We start from the raw sequence: 22,605 nt of genomic DNA on the forward strand, positions 1-22,605 counted from the left end.
ATTTTTTAAAGTAAAACAATATCACTATTTACCTATCAAAAAAAAAAGAAAGAAAGAAAGAAAAGAAAAGAAAAAACTTCACACTACATTATCAAAGATCCAAAGTCGATAATTATGTATAAATATTAAAGTCGTTTAAATTTCATTGGTGATAAGGCGGTAAGCGATTGACTCAACTTGGCAAAGGTATATTTGACTTGTTTTCTATCTTTAACCTTGTGAAGAAGATATCCCACATATGCATTATACCCAATCTATTTGGTTATTAAGGTATTAGCTAGGGTCTCACGGTTAATAAAACCGATTATCATATTATTTCTGATTATTTTGGTTATTTAAGTATAAAAGTATAATTATAAGTTGAGTGACACTTAGATCTCCAAAATTAAGTGTAACTTTCGTCTCTCTTTTGAATATTTTCTATTAAAACGTAGACTTTTATATCTCTCCTATTATTCTAATATTAAAGTTATTTGTATTATAAGAAGACATTAAAAACGATTTGACACAATGAATGCCAGCAAACTTCAACCCCACGTGTGACTTTGTTCCTTGACTAGCGGCACCACTTGTGTCACCTCACCGTCAATTTCTAATATATTTATTTCAGATAAAATAGTTTTTAATTTATTTTATATTTATTTGTTTTGAACAAATAAAATATTAAACCTTAAATAGGTTACAAATTTAGCCCAATTGGTTTTAATAAAAAACTAGTTTTTATCCTTCATATTACGTGGTTGTTTTACATTATTCGTTTTTAATATTTATATATTTTTTATGGAGTTTTAACAGTAAATAATCAGAATCAATGAATAATCAAGAATGATATTTTGTGGATTTTGAAAATGAAAATAATCTGAATAAAACAATTAATAGAGATGCAAGACAACCCATCAAAATTAAGACAACCCACCATAATTAAAACTATTAATAGGGATGCTAAACAACCCATCAAAATTATAATCGTTAATAGAGATGCATAGATTCGAACCCGAGCAGATTGAACACATAGATTTAGTCAGTATCAATTACGTTAGTTGCAGTACCATAATCAAATCAAAAAATAAATTCGTTAAATTATCATATAAAATAAATTAAAATATCTAAAATAGCGTTTATTCAATCAGTAAAACCCAGGCGTTGGTAAACCCTGGGTGTTGTCAATAAAACCCGTGTGTTGGTTTGGGCATTGGTGGTCGGTTAAATCAAATACAGAAGCATAACATATTTAAAAAGACGTTTATTTGGTCGGCTTACTCGAGTGTTGTGGCAACATTCGGACACGAATTCAAAGGGAGAGAGACGCGAAAATGTGGAATGTAAACAAAAATACACAAAATCAGTTAGTCTTAAGCATAACGAAAATAATTAAAAACAATTGGGAAAAAAAGGAATGTAATAAAAAAAATCCTGCTAAGGGAGGGATTTGAACCAGAGTAGTAACACCAATCACCAAGACTTAACCAACTAAAGATTAGCCAACATGCTACGTATGTATAACCGACTTTCTTGCCAAATTTATTTCTTAAATAGCAATATCCTTAAAAGTAGTTGTGGGCTTGTGGCACCGGCCTAAGCCTTTGCTAATGAATTTGTGCATGTCTGCGGACAGAATTACGCATAAATTGAGTTTTAATCTAACAACCGATTAAAAAAAAAAGAATAATTTCGATTAACAAATTAGAACTCTTAATTCCTAAGTATAATTTAAATCATTTAGTTTGAGATGCAAAGCAGAAAGTCAAAAGAAGGATATTATAAAACTTAATAATTATTGGGCCCGAGAAAGTTTTGAGTGTTTAACCAAAAAACTAAAGCTGGTACTGGGCCCATCATTTATAGTGACGCATGCATGGGCTGGTATATTGGCCCATTTAAAAGGTAACAAATATGACCCTTTACCTAACTGCATATGCTTCGAACTCGAAGGGCCTGGACACGTTGAATGCACATAGTGGGTAACAATTAGGGCTGTTCAAAAAGCTCGAGGCTCGAAGCTCGGGCTCGTGGCTCGCTCGATAAAAGGTCGAATAAAACTAGCTAAAAAAACTTGATTTGAAACATTCTAAGTTGAGTTGGCTCATTTTTGTAATCAAGCTCGGCTCGACCTAGGCTCGGCTCGATCATGGATCGGCTCGTTGGCTCGATTTAAATCTCGTTTAGCTTCAAAATCAAGCTAGAGCCTTAGCTGAGATGCCTCGTTTAATTTCAAGCCCGAGCTCGAAACCACCCTGGCTCGACTCGGGCTCGACTCGTGAACAGCCCTAGTAACAATGGTGTCAGTGTGTCACTAAGCATGAAAAATGAATTAACAAATAATCATTTAGGGGTTCATCTGATGTAATTTATATTTTGTTAAGACTTAATTCAACTGAATCATCTAAATATTAGTCCAGATGAATGTATTTGGTGAATATGATGTACTTGGAAAATGATCACCTAAATTTGATTTTGGAAGATGAAACAACTTTTTAATTTAGTTGATAGCATCCATGAAAAACAAATATTTAAAATATTATGAAAATGATGAATTGAGTTGTGTAAAGAGTTGTCACGTGCTGAAAGATGGGGGTTTCTTGATGACCCAAGAAGAATTTGATAAGAGGGTAAGTGAAATGATGATGAGAAAACGAAGGGGATTTTATCATTAAAAGAGTATGACGTCTTCCGTGCAAGCAATCCAGTTTCTATAAGTAAAATAGAACAAGTTCGGGGTAAAAATCATGGATGGGTCAACTTGAGCAGCATCAGGATGTTGTTGGTCAATCTTCTCGTATATTATATATGATTCATATATCCATGAAGATCATTAAGATTGTATTTTAGGGTCCATTTTTTTATACGCTTTAGGTCCAAGAATTTTTTTTGTATTTTTGGAAACGACCATCAGAAAGATTCTGGGAATCAAACCCACGGTTGAGCACAAGAATAGGAGGGGTTAATGTTCATTAAAAATAATTCCTCTCACAAAAAGTTAGCATTTCGTTATATATGACTTGAAATCATATATAAGATTTACAAGATTAACCGATAAAATAATATAAGTAAATGCCATCCCTTTCACGTTTCTTATCTTCGTTCAATATAGAGTGGACCTATATATGTTGGTGGAGAACCCAACCCCCAACTTCCATGTAACAATGATTATAATTAATAATAAAACAGCTAATATTTGGTACTATATCGTACAAAATATTTTTGTTTTTCTCAAATGTATATCATTTCTATGTAATATCTTTCATACCCATAATTACAAAAGGTGTTCCGGGAAACAGTCTAATTAATTACAATTTTACTCTTCCAAGAACATAGCTAGAAACTGTACATAAATAAAGAAGAAAGTTAAAGATGAAATTTGTCATTTTCATGATCATCTCATCATCTGGCTAACTCGGAGTGTAAAGACGCGTTTAATTCCACTTGTTCAGCCTCCCATCTTGCCTTTGCCACCACTCCATCATGCATTGGTACGTAATCCTACACACCACAACATTTAATGCACCAACTATTTGTACTATATGGTACAACCATATCCTTATCATTATATGTTTTAATTTTCATTTATGTCTATTTTACAACCAACACGTATATTTATATTCTTATGGATAAGAGTTCAAATACAATTTGAACTCCATCAACTTTTTTATATTTTAAATTTTAAGATATACAAGTCAAAATTTTATTTTATAAACTAATTTTTTTTTTTGGATCTTTATGGATTTCTTAAAATGACTTGAAGAGACCTAATCGAGTTTAACGTAACTTATCAAATTGTGAAATTAATTTTATACCGACTCCATATGATTTTACCTCAAGTTTCCGTACAAGATCTTTTGCATTTGGGGCGGAAACGATAATGTGACGTTGAGCTGGCATGATGAATCCATCATCCACTGCCTTGTCAATGAAGGTAAGCAACGAGTTATAGTAACCATCCACGTTCAATAAGCCCACCTACCAGTCGTCAAGTTTTTGGTTCGATTAGTTACTGAATATGATTATTACACAACAAAAGTTTGTAAATTAAAGACTTGTTTCTTTGGCAATTGGCAAGTTTATTTCAACCTTTTTTTTAATGACCAACTAATATCTATTTATTAAGAGTTGGGCCTTGTTTTAATTAAGCCACGGCCCAATTTTTATTTTTTTATTGGGTCACACTAGAGGTGCACAAATCGGGTTTTTTCTAATACCCGGGTTTGCGTATGGAACAGGTTTCAGGTATGATCGGGTATTGAGAGAAATCGGGTAGGGTTCGGGTAGGGTATTGAGGAGAAAAACTCAACCCTATGTACCCGGGTAAGGTATAATCGGGTTCGGGTATTGGAACCGGGTACGACCAGGTATTAATACCCGGTTTTGAATTTGTAATTTTTTTATACATATTTTAATTTGTTTAAAATATAGATTTGCTTTGTAACTTATAAAAATAATTAAACTATATTACAAAAACCATAAATCCACTTAATTACAAATTATATACTTAGTAATATGCATTTTACAAAAACTTAAACATAAAAGTTCTGAAGTAAACATAAAAATATACTATAAAAACTCATGTATTATTTCGGGTATTATAAAATTAGTATCGGGTATCGGGTATAACCGGGTATAGGGTATGACTGGGTCCGGGTATTTACGGGTATAGTCGGGTACGGGTATTGACCTCAAAATGCATACCCTATCCATACCTTACGGGTAGGGTCGGTTCTGGTTTCAGGTATAGAATACCCGGGTATAAAAAAACCGGTTCCGGGTATTTTTTTCGGATCCGGTTCCGGATACGGGTTTTTTGTGCACCTCTAGGTCACACTTCATATAATAATTACAATAAAATGGAAATGTACATGCATTTACTTTATAAGATTGTAGTTCACTTACTTAAACATAAATCAATGTTTAATATTTTTAAATTTTGAATTTCTCACAAATGACTCTTTTTAAGTACTATTTTCCTAACCATTCATTCATTTGTTTACTAATTTATTAAAACTTAATATATGTCAAGAGGTTTACGATATGTTGTTATTTTTAATTTATTTATATAGCAAAAGTTTGTTTTTTATTAGTTTTTTATGTACTTAATAACATTACTTTAGATGTATTATATTTTAGTTTATATTTATAATGACGTTTCACGCGCCTTTTTTGATTATATGATTATTTTTTTTATATATAACACGACCTGATTTAACCTGACTGGAACGACTAAAACGAGTTAAAAAAAGTTATATACTGAATTGACCCGACCAGAACAACCGAACCGGATTGAAAATTCTTTTTATACCCATAGTCAACCAACCCAAAAAATTTCCGACCTCTGTGAGAATTTTTTCTGGTCCGCCACTGCAGACCAATAGAAAGAATTAGAGTATTTTTATTATTTTATTTATATATTTTTCCAGATATGGAAAAACTGAGGAAGTTGAGGGTTGGTTACTTACAGGTTTGTCATGAATACCAAGTTGGGCCCATGTAGTGACCTCCAATAATTCTTCTAACGTTCCATATCCACCTACAAATATTTATTAAAAAAATAGAATAAATAAATCAATTAATCATGATTATTCTTAAATTTAATGCCCTTTGATTGTGACATGAATAGAACGTTTAATTATTTTTAATTGCTTTAAAATAAATTTTAAAAATTAAAATGGTTCCTTGTCGGTTAGGTTTAAGAGGTAAAAAATCATTGACAAATGCTTTTATTTTAAAAACATGGTGAGATAACTTAGAGCATCATTTCATTCATTGTCATTCAAGATGATGATGTACGGGTACAAGTGGTCTTTCATGTCATATTGTCTGAAAAAGTATGTGAGCTATTATACGACATTTTTCCCTTCAACAACAGTTTGTCGAATTCTTAAATGGTTGTTTGAAAAGTAGGCTTGTTGGAGAACTATGATTGATATTTAAATCTTTCAACAGCCGTTTGAAAAACGGCGTGAAATTAGATTAGGGATAATATGTGTATCGCAAACTCATTCTTTATTTGTTGCACACATTTTCTTTCCAACTTATAGTATGAGTAATATTCTTCATTTTTGCACCAAAAGAAAAAAAAAAACCTTTGTGATATTTTCAAAGGATATACCATGAGGTGAAATGTCATGTCCTCTTGGTTGGCTATGTATTGAACTATTGATACTTGTTGTAATGTGTACTTGCTCATTTTTGGCATGTGTGACTAGAAATTCTTTTTTATTTCTCGAATTGGTAAAATCTTACATGCCAGAAATGAAAAAATCACATGAAGTTAAATACCACTTTTATGTAATTTGCCTATGATGAATAAAAGAGTCAATCTCATAGGGAGCCGATAATGCAAATTGAAGTAAGAATAAACAAAGTTTTATGTTTTAAAAAAAATGAAATTCCTACCTGGTAAAGCAATAAAGCAATCAGAATGACGAGCCATCTCAGCTTTCCTTTGATGCATATTCGATACTACTTTTACTTCTCCCACTGTTTCACCTGTTATCTGTAAATTATAAACAATAAGATAGTTTAAATACTCGAAGAATAATTTAACTGTTTTCCTTAAACTAGTTTTTTGTAAATTCATACCTCTTTGCACATGAGAGTTTTGGGAATAATCCTGAAAAAAATAAAATAAATTGTTTTAACTTCAAGAAGGAAAAAACTAAATGTTTTAAAGGTAATTTTGCTATATATGCATGTGTGTATTACCCAAGAACATGGCCGCCACCATTGTGAACCTCCTGTGAAACTAACCCCATTAGCCCTACACTCCCTCCACCATAAACAAGATCTAGTTTTCTTTTCACCTTCAATAACAAAATTATATCAATATAAGACACTCATATATAGTTAGACAATAGTTCATGATTAAACTGTTATGTAAAATCAGTAAACTTATTACTAAAATTAGTAATATTTGTATTAAAGATCTTAGTTTATAATAAAATTTTATAAAAAATTATCTGTTAAACTAAACGTAGATACACATACCAATTCTTGGCCTAACTCAAGAGCGGCATCTTTGTAACAGTCTCGTTTACCAACACTGCTACCACAAAAAACACATACGCTTTTGAATCGTGATCATGCTCCCTCCATGTTCTATGTTATTCTTCCAATATTTTGGGGGATATTGTTTGAATTTAATTGTGGTGAGTGTTAAGAATCCAAAAGGAATTTTGGAGGTGGGTTGGTTTATATAAGGCTGAGGGGTGTGGGGCGCTAACCGGGGCGCTAGAGCCCCTCCGCTCGCGCCTCGGAGCGCTAACCCCACACCACCGGGGCGCGAGCCGGGGCGCGAGTGCGGAAATCCAGGCAGGCGTGACCCTGGTCGCGGGAGAAGAGAGAGAAAATGGACGTTGGGAATAGAGAAATAGCCGTTGGGACCCGGTTAAATTAAAAAAAAAATATTTTTTACCTAAATAATACCCCATTTCATCTATAAAATACCCCATTTCACCCATATCAATCACCACAACTTCAAAATAAAACCCAAAATCAACCCATCTTCCCAACTTTTTTTTAAAAATAATGTCGTCGTACTCGTCTGATTTGTGGGCGAGGCGACCCGATGATCTTGTATTAGATTAGTGTTATTATTAAGTATTATTGTTTGTTTAATTTTTAGTATGTTTTTTTTGTAATTTAAATTTTAAAAAAAATGTGTGTTTTTTTAATAATTTATAGGTTTTTTTAATAATACTTTGTTTGAATATATTTATAAAAAAATAAAAAAAAAAATTCGCTGGAGCCTCTGCTGGAGCCACTCCACACCAGGGCCAGGGGCTCCAACGGGGGCTCCAACACACCCCTTATCCAGTTTCTCTCTCTGCCACACGTCATAATATTATTGGCTGGAGCCCCCACTGGAGCCCCCATTAGAGCCCCCACACCCCTTAGCTTAGCCTAAGGATTGGAGGAGTACAATATTGGTAACTTGATGACTCTTGGAATTGTATTGGGCCATGTACAAGGGTAAAATTGTAATATCAAATTTATTGATTTTATTAATTATTTTTCATTTCATGAAAAAAACTATCAACCAAATAAAATTAGAACCAAGCGTCCAAACATGTTTCAAATAACTAAGATATTTCATTATAACTACTACCGTCCACCACTTTACAAACGTCACATAATTAACTAAGTTTCTAATTCTAAATCGTCATCAAAGTGGCATATTCACACCTTATCCATAACTATACTAGATCAAACATCCTCAAACCGAAACTCCTTTTTGAGTACCAAAAACATCAAAGAAAAAACAAAATATATATTGGAGGAATATCGTAAAAAATTAATCAATTTGCTTAAGCAAACTAAAAAGGATTTCTAGCTTTTCATTTTTTAATCAATGGTTGAACCGTAGGTAAAACCAGAGGTGAAAGAGTAGTTTTGGAGTAGTTTTGGAATAACCACTTTAATTGACTTTTTAAAAATTTCTTCATTTTTTTATACGTTCATAATTAGAAAATATATATATTACGCCATAATCGAACATTTTTTATCTTTAGTTTCAGTAACTTATTGTCATATATAATTACACAATTACAAAAAAAAAAAGAGAAAAATGTGTTGTATTTGTATGTTGTATAACATTTTTGTATTGGACTTCTTTGTGTTGTATATTTGTGCTATATTTTTTTTGTGTTGCATTTTTTAATCTTATCTTAAGCTATTTAAACAAGGGGTTTAAGGTATTTTGACTAAATCTTAAAACTACATTGGTTGAGATATCCTGAAGGCCTTTCATGGGTGGGCTTCAAATAATTACCTCGGAAAAACAGTACGTACTGATAGCAAAACAAAGTATCATGTGTGTTTTCACTTTTCACTATTTATGTTTGTTAATTTGCTGAGAACCTTTAGCAAGAGCTAGTGGTAAACGTCCAACAGGCCAACAGGGAAAAGGAACATGTTGAAAAATGGCTAACCTTAATTGGGCAATAGAATGTTGTAACAACGGAATGGGTCAAACAAATGTTTCTTGAACGACACATGGCCGATAGAATTGTTGTTTTAAAAGATGTATTGTGTACAACAAATGCTCATGACATAATTAATTAAGCATCATACACTTCTTGGTCATGCTGGTTTGGGATTTATTTTGTCGTTTCCATTTTCTTATGCACATCAGTTGCTATAGTGAATGTCGGTATCACAAAGAAACAAACCGGTACCGGCTGAGTTCACGCCGCGTCCCAACTGGAACGAGCGGGTGAGAAGCAACTAGTTAAGATTATATGTTGCAAAAGTCATATGTGCAATTGTAAGTGCACATCCGTATGCCCTTTTTAATCTATATATACTAGCCTATTTGCCAACCTTTCAAATGAAGCACCTCATGTGCTGTAATTTTGATATTTTAAATACAAGTTACATCTTTTCTCTCTTCATTTTTGTTAACTGCGACGATAATTTGGGTTCGGTGACTTGTCTCTTCACAGCCCAGGTGTGTTCATACCTCAGACTGGATTTCAACCGTTCATCGTTACTTTGACGCTCGGTGGTGGCGTCAACCCATTCTAGGAGGAAACCGATAACTTACGAAACCCCCTAACTTCCCTATGACCAAGAGCTCAATGACATCCCTATTAATGAAAGCAAGATTTTTATGCTAAAAGTGAGACTCAAACTTATGACCACAAGGGGCTTAAAATAGGATTTGAATTAACTCGTGACCACAGGGGTCAGAGAGTCTTATCCTGTTATCCACCCTCGTTGGTGCCAGCGGACCAAACGTCCCCAGACTCACATCTTTCCTAGTAGCATCTATGAGGTATTTTAGATTTCGGTGAAGCGAAAATTAAACAATTATATTTGGACAGATCGATAGCATCATATTATATATATAATGTGTATAGTGCATAGAGTTGTTGTTTATGATTTGTAGGGTTTTGGTTGACCTATGATTCCTCTTATCTATCAATATATATGTCAATGTGTTACTAGCTTGTTTATAATGTGGTAAATGAGGAATAATAGTTTGAGATAAGAGTGGGGAATTAATGTAAAGTGGAGGATAAAAGATGCAACGCAATATGGATGCAATGATGGTTTATTTTGTCTCGATAGTTGCTCGTGCATTTGGTGCACTATGTATATAATTAAGAATTCAGTGTATCCAAACTCATTCTTTTGTATTATATTTAATTCATAATTCATAATTCAAACTTGTTTTCGTCAATGATATTTTGTTACTCTGCGGTTGAAGAAAACACTATCACGCTATGGTTTGTATGCTCGAAAAATATTACTTTTACAATCTAAGGCTGTTTGATTTTATTATTATTTTATTTACCTTTTTTGATGGAAAAAACGAATAATAATTTACGTCGACCTGGTTCGGGTCAAATCAGGTCGCTATACAATTCTAAAAACATACTCAAATAAACGAATAATAAATTTATTAAATCAAAGAAAAGTAATCAAGTTGAACATTAATATAAACTAAAATTGGATAATAACTAAATTGCTATATTAAAACCAAACTTTCAATTTTCAACCTAAGGTTACATAAGGGAATTGTTGTTCTTAATTCTCCCAAATTGTTGAAGTTGAAATCGTCAAATCTAATGAATTGTCATCCCTATTACTTTTTAATCGTCGTTCATTCCTGGCTCTTGCGTTATCCACTTATTCATACCCTACGTTTGATTTTTCTTAATTAGGTTAAAATGTTAAAACTTAACTTTGAACAAATGAGGTTCACCGTTCATACAAGTTAATTTGGGTTAGATTTAGACGCAGGCTTCCAAATTGGCTTCTAAATCACTAAATGTTGTAGTAAATGTTACACTTATGTTTAATTGGGATAAATTACTCGTATTAAGTTTTATATTTGCAAATATGTAAACTCTATTTTAACTTTTAGTATGGGTGTGTTGATCACTAACAGCCAATGTTTCATTAAATTATCTCCATTCCATCTTTAGAATGAAACCTATTGGAGTTGTGAAAACTCTGACAACATGAAACCCCTAGTAGTGCTATGTTAAATTTAAAATTTATATTTTTTTTTTCTTATTTTTTTAATAATTATCTTAATTATTTTGCAAGTTGGGCTCGTAAGTCGTAATGTGTATGTTTGGTGGGCCTCGTGCCCTAATTCACATCAATTTGTTAAAAGCCCAAGAATTGTGAACTTGGACGAACGAGCCTACGAGGTACGACTCCTCTTTTGTGTTCAACACTGAGATTTTTCTTCAAATTGTTTTGCTATTTTATGTTTTATAATGACTTTTTTTAATTTTAGCGTAGTTTTGTTTTGATTTAATACGTATATGTATATATAATAGTTTGTTACGTTCATTATATTTTTAACATTTTGGCTCTTTCAATAGAACATGTTGACTCTTTAAGAAACAACAATGAACAAAAATATTTGTCTTATGAAAAAGGTGCGGTTGTAGGCGACGGTGGTGGTTCATGCATGCGACGGAAGATTGACGATGGTAGGTGATAATCGGAAGTTAATCGCTGATGGAGAGGATAGACCAGCGACGGAGAATATGTAGAGGGGAGAAATTATATTAGGATTTGATGATGAAAAGATTTCACAAATAAATGAGATGTTAAAATCCGTTTAAGGGTTATTCGGGCTTGGTAAGACCTACGACCCGAGAAAATTATCGTTGATTATTAAGGGGTTATTTTACAAATGAATAAGATGTTATAACCTGTTTAAGGGTTATCCGGATTTGGTAAAACCCATGACTCGCGAAAATTATTGTTTGATTATGAAAGAGTTTCGCAAATAAATTAGATGTCGTAACCAACCCATTTAAGAACTATTCGGGTTTGGTGAGACCCTACTCGCGAATTTGGGTCAAACGCATGAGAACATCAAATCATAAATCAAACAGTCAGATGGCTGACTTGAGAGGGTGTTGGAAGCAACTAGAGTGTGATACGTAACATTTGTTGGTAAATATTTAGATAGATAGATAGATATACATAATTTTGAATAAAATGTAAGGATGCAAGAAGCTTGTTTCAATAATATGGACACGTTGACAGGCAAGCTCATTCGTATATGAAAAATGTTAGGGCCTCAAAAAAAAGTTAGGGCGTTACGCCCTTAAAGTTGTAGTTATATGAGCACTGAGAGTTGCAATTATTCATATTTGAGTACCTTAATCCGAATTGATTTGACCCGCATCCAGTTTTGACTTTGGCTGACAAAATTCGAATATGTTTTATATCGACTCAATATGCTTCAATATAAGTGGTTTAGTAACTGCTAATAGCGTTTTCACTAGTGATTTTTCAAAATTATGTAACCATTCATCAACAATCACGACCACCGATAGATATAATTTTTATGAAGAATAACAATATTTTGAATAGAATTTTTGTGATAGTTTAGCCTCTATATAAAGTAGCTTATTTGGTTTAGTTCTTGTACAAGTTTGAGAGAATAACTTGCATGTTCAATCCTCTATTTCTATTTGATTTATCTAACCAAAACTTAATAGCCGTCATTAATGTTTCGATCTGAAAGTGGTCTTAACACTATTAGCTATCAAATTATAAAACCTTCACATCTGTGTGTGCGATTGAGTTGAAGCAAAACACAAATAAATAATATGTGTTTCAAGCATTAGCCTCACTTTCTATATTTCATTTTGATGTTTATTCATCCTCCTTAACCCGCTAGTTTCTCAAAAGACTTTCATTTTAAACAGACAATTTTTTAGTTCCGATGTTTCATTCATTTTAGTTATAACTTATACTTTAGAAACTTCTTAGGTCGTAGTGAAATATATTCGTGGAGATAGCAAACCAATCAACCAAAGTACGTTGTGTTACTAATAGTTAGATATCACTATTTATCTGTATTCAAAGTTAGTAAAATCCACATTTTTATTTTATTTTTCTAGAGATTTGCTCGAGCATGGTGAGAGTCAGGGTTGGCCTCGAGGATTTAAATACCTAAGCCGAGTCGAAATAAAAAACTCTGTAGGCCTTAATGAGTAACGAAATACATAAACAAAAACTTAAACGGCAATAGACGTTATAACAATAAATATAAGAAAAATATGATACTAAAATTAAAGAAGAGCGAGCTTGGAATTCAATTAGCCGTATGTTTTTTGTTCATCTGATTTTTATTATTTTTTAGTTTTTAAATTTTGTTTGGATCCAATAGCTTAAATGTGTTATGGTTAAAAAAAATGGACCCAATATATTTAAGATGATTAAAATTCATCTCATTCAAAAGGAGATTACGACACAGCTTGTTATCCGCTTACATGTCTATCTATTGTAATTGGATCCTTTTGGTAAATTATATAATACAACCTAGTTTAACAAAGACATAAAATCATATACATAAAAAAAATTGGAGGATGTAGAAACGAGATAATTTTCAATGGCAATGTTGTTTTGTTTTATAAAATTCTCAATGATATTAAAAAAATGACTTTCTTGTGTCTCTCGATTCGGTCCAAGACATCATTAAGGTAGTGGAGGATGTAGTCCGATTTTAGTTTGGATGGCGCAATATAATTGGTGTCTTGTTTTTTGTTTTTGCTTTGTTGGTTCCAGTTTTCAATTCTTGCTGGTCCGCTTTGTATTTTTATTGCTATTAGTATTTATTAGTAAGGGGAAAAAATAAGTATGAATTTAGATAAAATATGAAGGGTAGGGGTTGGGCCATCATTCATGTTAATGGCCGGTCATCATTCACGTCTTGAAACTCTCCCGACCCCGGCCATTCAAATTATTAGCTTTTCTTTATCTTTTTACAAAAACAACAAAAAAGCTCCATGCTACATCATCATTGCGTGTAACCCTTCTATACCTTTTTAATTTTATTGATATACATTTTGATCATAAATCAAAATACTTAACGTATTAGAGCATTCACAGCCCATTTCATATATTTTTTTTTATAATTTAACTAAAAATCACAATTCCATAAATTTATCTATCATGTTTCAAAATTCTTCCACATTCTATTCCCTATTCATATCCATAAATTAATTCTTTATTATTTTTTTCTTTTTTGTCTTGTTATATAGTAAATGGTGATTGGAGGATAAGTGATATATTATATGGTATGGATCAAAATTGAGTCCTTATATTTAGAGTTTTACTTTAGTTGCCATATAACTCATCCATATAATAGGGAATGGATTGGAGAGACGATTTTGATGGTTTTCTTAATATTTACCCTAAATTATATGGGTTTAACAATTTTAGAGAATGGGTTGAAAATGCTCTTAGTACAACAAACTAAAAAGTACACATACATATAAATTCAACGTAAAGCCAGGGGCGTGGAATCCGTATAGATGAGAGGGATGTACGCTAAAGAGAGTGATGTGACAATGAGAGTGAATCCGGTTGGTGGTGTTGCCAGATATGAGAAGAAACAAAGAAGATACAAGATGGAGAAGAAATGGAGAAGTAGACATGTGATGAAAATTTTATATGACACAATAGCTTCGGGACTCGGGAGCACCGTCTTCCAAGTTTGGTACTGCCCAAAAATCTATAGCAGCGCCTTGAGCTTCGGGATGACACTCCATGACCTAACTCATAACAAAATTCTACTTACTTTTTTTTTTTAACTAAGACTTTATTGTGTGTTACGCACTCCTTACATTGATGTGAGGCTTTTAATTTTAAATATTTTTGGTAAAATGCTATATAGTAATTAGATTTATATATTTTCAAAATTTAATATTATTAAAAATAGACGCTTTCTCACTTTTCATCAAAATGTCAATCAAATTAATTTTTATACGTAACATTATATGGATGTTTTTTAGATAAGCATACTTTTGGTTTGGATACAGTGATGCAGATATAATTAAATAAAAGTTATTAACTTTTATGATATGGGGTTCTACATCAGCAAAATAGTTTTCATAAGGGTTCAATCGGGAACATCGTAGTTGGAAAAGTTCTCGGTGGCATCGGTTCAATCAGGAGCATTGTCAACACTCATTCTAGTTTGTCTTTCGGCTTCAAATCTGGGTTCGTATAATGCTATTTGACTAACATTTGAAGTAATAAAAATATTTAAATGAGTTATTGTACAATAATGACTTATCGTACATTACGTACGCGACAATCATAATCATCGATTTCAATTTCACGCGGTGGCAGTTTGGTAAATAACCCAAACAGTAGTTCGCGATCGAATTCATCGATTAAAATCGATTCCAATCCAAATTCAGAACTCCTTAATCTATATCATTCAATTTATAAAACTCTAATAACAACTTACAGTTCTCAAAAGCTAGAACCCAAAATTGAAATAGAACGTCACTGAACATAAAAAATCTTCAAAATTGATCAAAAATTGATAATTTAATCAATCGAATTGATGTGTAAGAGGCTTTAGAATCATCAATCGATTATGGAATTGCAGAAATAACGCACTCAATCGAGCTCTGATTAGGGTTCAAAATATTATGTTTAAACGTTCTGAAACAAAACTGAAGACCTATAAACGTTCTGACCAAAAAAAGAACATCTTTAAACGTTCTAATACATTCAAAGAAGTTCTGGGTGTTAAAAAAACGAACATCTTTAAACGTTCTAATACGTTCTTAGAAGTTCAGGGTGTTTAAAAAAGTTTTGAAGTTCTGATAAAGTTTAGAAGTTCTAAGAAGTTCTGGGTGTTCAAAGTTTATAAGTTCTAAGAAGTTCTTGTTCTTCAGAACTTCTAAAACTAACAAAAAAAAAATTAATCACCTGTAAACATGAAATTGAACACTGAAATCACTTCATATAATCTCATAATCATCAAACAATCGTCAATCGACCGCTAATTTGATCATTGATTAGTTCATATGAACAAAATATGTAACGTCTGCAACTGAGTTTCTGCAAAACTCAAAACTGATTAATTGAAACTTCAAATTGATGATTAATTTGATCAATTTCAAAGTTTAATTGATTAATTAGTTAAACAATTTCAATTTCAATTGCTCAATTTGACAACTGACCTGTGTGAAACCTCGTGAAACAGCAGACGATGGGTGTGAATGAAATTTGATTATGTTTCTGATCTTGGTCTGCAATTTAGGAGTCAATGTATGATCGTGGTTGATGAGCGAATCATTTAATTTGGGACGGAATATGATTTGAAGAAAATTACAATCTTGCCATCGTGTGTTTTTATAAATCGACGTTTTAGACACTCGCGTACCTATTGTACGATAAGGGATTTTTGTATTGGATTCTTTATCCTCTGTTTATATCACAAAACTTAAACCAATTTTCTCAAACTTTTTCTTTGCGAAAATTACTGTTTTAATCCTGTGGTTTTTAGGCGGAGTCACTTTTAGTCCATAAAAAGTAAACTGATTAAATCGTGTCGTTACGTTAGTTTGGTGTTAGTTTCCCCATCCAAAAATGTCTGCATTAACTTTTTTACCCCTGATTGATTATAAGATGTGAAAGACACCATCAAAAGAACTCTAATTTACAGCCCATTCTTCGTTGGATTACACCTCCTTGGTAATATGGAGCCCTAATTGACTGATTCTTCTTTTTCTTCTTCTTCCTCTTCGATTCGATTGGAGCCAAAATGTCTCTATTCTCCTCTTCTTCGTCGGCGGAATCGAGGTCACAAGGTGTCGGTGCATCAGATTTGTTTTGCTCATGTGGTGTAGGCACGTGCCATCGTATATCACGGACGGATGCTGACCCCGACTGACAAGGTTACAAGGTGTCGACCGTGTCGGTGCCTCAGATTTGTTTTCCGTCACACCTACGAGCGCGACTGTGAAATCCATTAGAACCACTATATAGGTGAATAGTGAATGTGAAATCCGATTGTAATTGAAAGACGAAGGTGAACACCGGTTGTAACTTGAATGATGAATGACGATGATTAGTTTAGGGTAAATGTTGAAGGTGCATTGAAAGAGGAATGTAAGTTTGCTGTAACAATGAACGACAATGGTATATATGTTAGGGTAAATGGTTTTAGATACAAAATAACATATATAACCTTAATTTTAATGTTAAGTTTAACGGCTATTAGATTGCGGGGCTCATACATTTCAATTTTTAAACCATGAGGATTTAAGTAGTTCATTTTTCTATCAAGGACTAAAAGTAACCTCTCGCCTAAAAACCACATGGACTAAAATAGTAATTTTCTCCTTTTCTTTTTACCAATGTTTGTACTCTCCACTCATATTTCTTCTATTATTTACTACTAAATGCAATGAAATGTAATATTATTTTTCCATTACTATCATCATCTAACTTTGAGTTACTCAATTCTAGGGGGCTTGAACTTCTTGCCGAAGTTGCCAATGCCGCATCTTAAGTTAAAGAAACAACACAATAAAAAAAATGTGCAGGCTTTATCATGAAAAAGATCATAAGGGTCTAATAAAAATTTATTTCGTCGTTTGGCCAAAATATGATGACTGATGTTTAGAATAGGATTTCAAATGCCCAAGATTTAATACCCATGACTCGAGTGTGGCAGGTTAGAAACTGGTTTATACCCATGAGTCGAGTGTGGCAGGTTAGAAACTGGTTTATACCCAAGTCTACTTAGGATCGTTTCACTCTCATGGATGACGTGACGTGGTTATCACAGCAACATTCACTACATCAAATGCTTATATACATCGTGACAAAAAAAGAAATGTATATATAACCATTGAAGTGTAACATCAAATTTCTAACTCCATCAACTTGTTTAAAGTTATCAATCACCCACCAAAAAAAGCTAAACCAATCAAAATATCAAACCAAAACCATTTCTTCCTTCTATTTGGTGTTAGGCGTCATCACGACATCACCTCTTATAGTTAAATACAATAGTAATAGTTGTTAGACTATACGCTATGGGGCGCCCATGGCTGAGGTGGTGGGCGCCGTTGGGCGCCGAACACCGCCGTGGGGCGCGGTCCAACAAAGGGAGCCGAAGGTTGGGTGGTTTCAACGGCTGGCACAGTTAATGGTGAATGTGGGTCCCCCTCTCACACACACATACATACATATGCATATATATATATATAGGGGCGCCTTTGGGGGCATTAAACCATAGCGAGGCGGGCTTCAATGCCCCCTGTTGTTTACGTGGCGGTGACATATCACGGTGGAGGGGCTTCGAAGCCCCTCACCATAGCGTATAGTAGTCTTACCATAAATAAATTTCAAGCTGACTTGTAGTAATTTATTATGGGTCATGATATTGGCACACCCTTTATCTATTTACACACCCTCAATATGCTCCATATTGGTCAATATGTAGCATATTTTGTTGGTTTGGTGTTGAATATCATGACCCATATTGACCAATATGAAGCATATTAAGGGTGTGTCAATAGACATAGCCTTTATCTATTCGATTTACTTTATATTACATCATATGGACAAACGTGTATTATTTTATTTTTATAAAGGAAAATTTGCAAACACGTGCAACACTTTTTTGAAGGTAGTTTTATTTAAAGTTAACTCTATAAAAGATGCCACTTGAATTTTTTGCTTTAATTTATTAGTCATAAAAATGTTTTAAATGTTATAAACCTTATGTTATCACAAATATATCAAAAAAAACAAGATATTGGTTTAATCTTTAAAATAACAAAAAAAAAAAAAAGAAAAAAGAAAGATAAAAATACAACTATATATATGTGATCAATGATCAGGCCCATGGCCATGCAATTCTCGAGAAAGCTTTTCCATAACATGTATGATGGTGGACTAGGGCATATGCATATCTTTAGATTTAATTAGTACTACTCCCACGGCATGTTGATGATTCTTTCGATCTATGTGTATACATGTGACGTGCGTATGTTTATACAATTATACATACCAAATCCACTGCAAATGTATATCATGAAAAACAGATGTCACATAACTTATACAAATATTATATTTTACTTTGATTGGAAATCTTATATTTCGTAAAATAAAACTATAACCCAACTCAAGACGAATAAAAAAGAACTAGGTGTTTCTTATAAACCTAAGTGTTGTGATAGTGACGTGATTGGAATTAAATCGATATCAGTTCAATTCATTATGGTATGACAGGGAGAATAGCTATACGTAATAGCAACCGGAAAAAGAAAACTCAGAATATAAAGTAGAACAAACATTTATAATTAATATTTATGTCTCATTTTTAATCAAATAGAAAATATCATCTAAGAGACGTACTTGATACTTTACGTCAACAAATTGCTTATGAGTCCTGTAACTAAACAAAACAAAACTAAATAGGAGGGAATTAGTGCATGGTCCAATGACAGGAGGATGATGGTCAATGCTCGGGTTTTTATAGACTCAGGTTTCAATCCTAACTTCACGGCGGTCTCTAAGAGTGTGTGGACTCTCAATGAAACTGTGCAGGTAAAGATAATAGACCCCTAATATACATATAATAGAATGAGAAGTGTGATAATATTATAGAAAACAATACTATTTTTTAGACCCATACCATTTTTTTTAGCAATGCACTTTCCATATTTATATTTTCTAATATCTCACTATCGTTAACTATCGGTGCTAATCCATTAAGTATTTCTTTATATTTTATAGTCTTTAAATAACAGTATGTCATGTGGACTTTTGACTTTTCGTTTAAAAAACAAATTATATAACATATAATATAGGAAAATTGGATTTAAATAATCCAAACTATGCCCTATTGGTAAATATCAGTCTTAACTTTACACTTGCCTGCTGACAGTACTAACTATTTGTGTATTTGTTTTTAACGGGCCGCGACTAACGGATCTTAACTCCGTTAGTCTTTGTCTGACGCGGCCATCCCAGTTGGCAAAAACTTGATTACGTGGAACGTTACATGGCGGTTGACTGTGTCTATCCCACCGCTAAATCCATCATCTTCAACCTAATACTCTTTACAACCCACAGCCACCACAACACCACCAGTCCACCTCCCCTGCAACCATCGCCGGAACCCCGACCACCACCATGCCCATCCACAGCAACCACCACTGGAACCCACCACCTGCAACTGACCATCTTCTGGCCATCTTCTTCGACCCCCAACTTGCCGGAGTTATGCCTCTAATCTTGCCGGAGTTCACAAAACCCAGATTCGCCCTAAACCCACCACCACCGCCATATTAGGGCAGAACTCTCTCTCTATCTCTCTCCCTAGCAATTTACCCACCACCACCTGCCGCCATCAAACCCTAGCACTACCAACACCTTCTCGTCAATCAGTCAATTATAAGATCAAAAAAGCCCAAATTCAATTCCTTACCAAAAGCCCTAATTTATATCAAACCCTAACGATACCAGAATACATATTCAGACCTCCACAAACATCACCGGTGACACAAATCAATTCCGACGAAGCTTCAAAGTGCAACATTGACAACAAATTAGTCTGATCTACTACAAACCTGTGATCGTCTTGTCACACCCCGACCTACGGCGGAACTGTCGGGGCGGAACTGATTGCCAAAGCTCGCAAGGTACTATCATGAAATTATAAAGCGACAATATCTAATTAATTTATTTATTATCAAACAACATTTATATACAACAAAAATAAAGAAAATTAGAAATACAAAACCAACTATTCTTGTATATGTTTTATCCTAAATTCATCTCTATGTGAGCTTCAGTTCGATAAGCAATCCAAATCTATAACCTACAAATGCGTACAAAATATATGTTTGTCAACAACACATGTTGAGTGTGTAGATCACCAGTTTGACACAAACAAAAATAGCAATAATAATATATAATGATATAAGTGAATAAAAAAATAGGCAAAACTGTTATCTGTGAGTATAACCAATTAAACCATAGCACATAGAGGTGCACAAAAAACCCGAACCCGGAACCGGACCCGAAATAAATACCCGAAACCGGTTTTTCTAATAACCGGGTTTTTAATACCCGAACCCATACCCGACCCTACCCGTAGGGTACGGATAGGGTATGCATTTTGGCACTAAAACCCGAACCAGAACCGAACCCGATTTGTACCCGGTAATACCCGAAAACCCGATTGTACCAGGTAATACCCGAACCCGAAACCGAGGTTTTCCAATACCTGAAACCAGGTATTTCAAATACCCGATGTATACCCGAAAAATACCTTAAAAATACCTGAATAATACCCATAAAAAGTGTAAACTTTTAAAAAAACCAATCTATACCAAAAAAAATACCGGAAAAAAACCCGTAAATAGGGTTTTTTCAATACCCGATAATAGGGTATTCAAATACCCGGTTTTAGAATACCCGGTTCTATACATGACCCGAACCCGATGCATAGGGTATGGTTTTTAGAGACAATACCCTACCCGAACCCGACCCGATTACTACCAATACCCGGTCATACCCGTACCCGGTCATACCCGAACCCGGTTCTATACCCGAACCCGGGTATTTAAAAAACCCGATTTGTGCACCTCTAATAGCACATACATAAACAATCAACCATAAAGAAATGGCTAAATCGTTGCCATGCGAATGAACATTAATTACCAAAAATGAGGTGTCGGTGAAACCATTGTCAATGCGATCGGGCTCTGGCCACTACGACGGGCGTATGATCATACTATAATGAGATTATGTTGGACCTCTCCGAATGCGATTTAAGTAAGCAAGTAAGCAAATAGCAAGTAACATGAAATCATTCAATTGATACACAGCACAAAGATCACAGTTTGCGTTTGAGAAATAATAAGATAAATAATCTGAATCCATCACAATCGAAGTTTTATATAATTTACTATAAAACGATTACAATAAAGTGGCAGGCAAACGAGCACAAAGCTGCGCCGCAACCCCCTTTTGAACAGCAAAGCCAATCCTGCTAAAAACGAAGCTTTGGGACCTAGAAGCTGAAGAGGTTCCGTGTACGACGGGCTGAACCATACTAAAAAATTTCACAGTCTCTGGAGCCAGAAAACCAAATGTATCAAAGGCAAATGGTAGAAAGACATGTTGATTATCTAAACAAGCTTTCTCGTGTTTAACAACTTTGCCCGATTCAGCCTTCAACGCAGCCTGACCCACAACAAACCCACGGTCCCTGAGCCCAACAAGAGGAGACACTCCTGTAAGATCCACACAGGCGTGTTTCCCCCCTGCCCACCCGAACACAAGAATATCAGCTGGTCGTAAAGTAGACCTCCCTTCAATAGGATCCGTGAGAAAGTTAACAGGGGCCTCCTTTTTAGCAGAAATTCCTGCTCGTCTAAGAACATCACACAGAACATCCCTAATCAGATCATGTCTGTATTTAAAGCCATACAATTCTTTGCAATGCACCGCATGGTCACCAAAAGAATCCAAACAGACCTTGCGACAAATTGGGCAAGGTTCATCCGTCGGGAACATATGGATCATTAACCGGTACTTAAGGATAGCCCGATACTCCAAACCCGACATACGTTAGCCTAATCCTTCAATGGGGATGGCCGTTAGAAAATCCTGAGCCCGAGGAGCCCGAAGGCATTCAAACACCGCCTTTTGGCGAGGGGATAGATCAAACTTCACTTCTAAACTCTTGACGATTCCACTAAATAAGGCACTCGCCACAACATGTTGGGCTTTAGGGGGGGTGCGGTGTCCTTATTAGAGAACCCGCTAAGATCAAAATCTGGAAGTGAAGTACGTAAACGATCCATCGCA

General features: G+C 34.0%; 1 pseudogene across 1 annotated transcript; it reads right to left on the reverse strand.

The window, feature by feature from the left end:
- Window positions 1–3,381: 3,381 nt before the first annotated feature.
- Window positions 3,382–7,151, reverse strand: LOC143546614 (cytokinin riboside 5'-monophosphate phosphoribohydrolase LOG5-like; annotated as a pseudogene). The gene is made up of 7 exons (XR_013137617.1): window positions 6,979–7,151; window positions 6,697–6,794; window positions 6,574–6,604; window positions 6,388–6,487; window positions 5,448–5,518; window positions 3,814–3,957; window positions 3,382–3,480 (listed from the first exon to the last, which is right to left on the reverse strand). The product of XR_013137617.1 is annotated as a cytokinin riboside 5'-monophosphate phosphoribohydrolase LOG5-like (transcript).
- Between the last annotated feature and the right edge of the window lie 15,454 nt (window positions 7,152–22,605).

This window comes from Bidens hawaiensis, unplaced genomic scaffold, assembly GCF_021521415.1.
Source record: "Bidens hawaiensis isolate Kalapana, Puna unplaced genomic scaffold, B.hawaiensis_p1.1 tig00014406_1, whole genome shotgun sequence".
Taxonomy (NCBI): Eukaryota; Viridiplantae; Streptophyta; class Magnoliopsida; order Asterales; family Asteraceae; genus Bidens; species Bidens hawaiensis.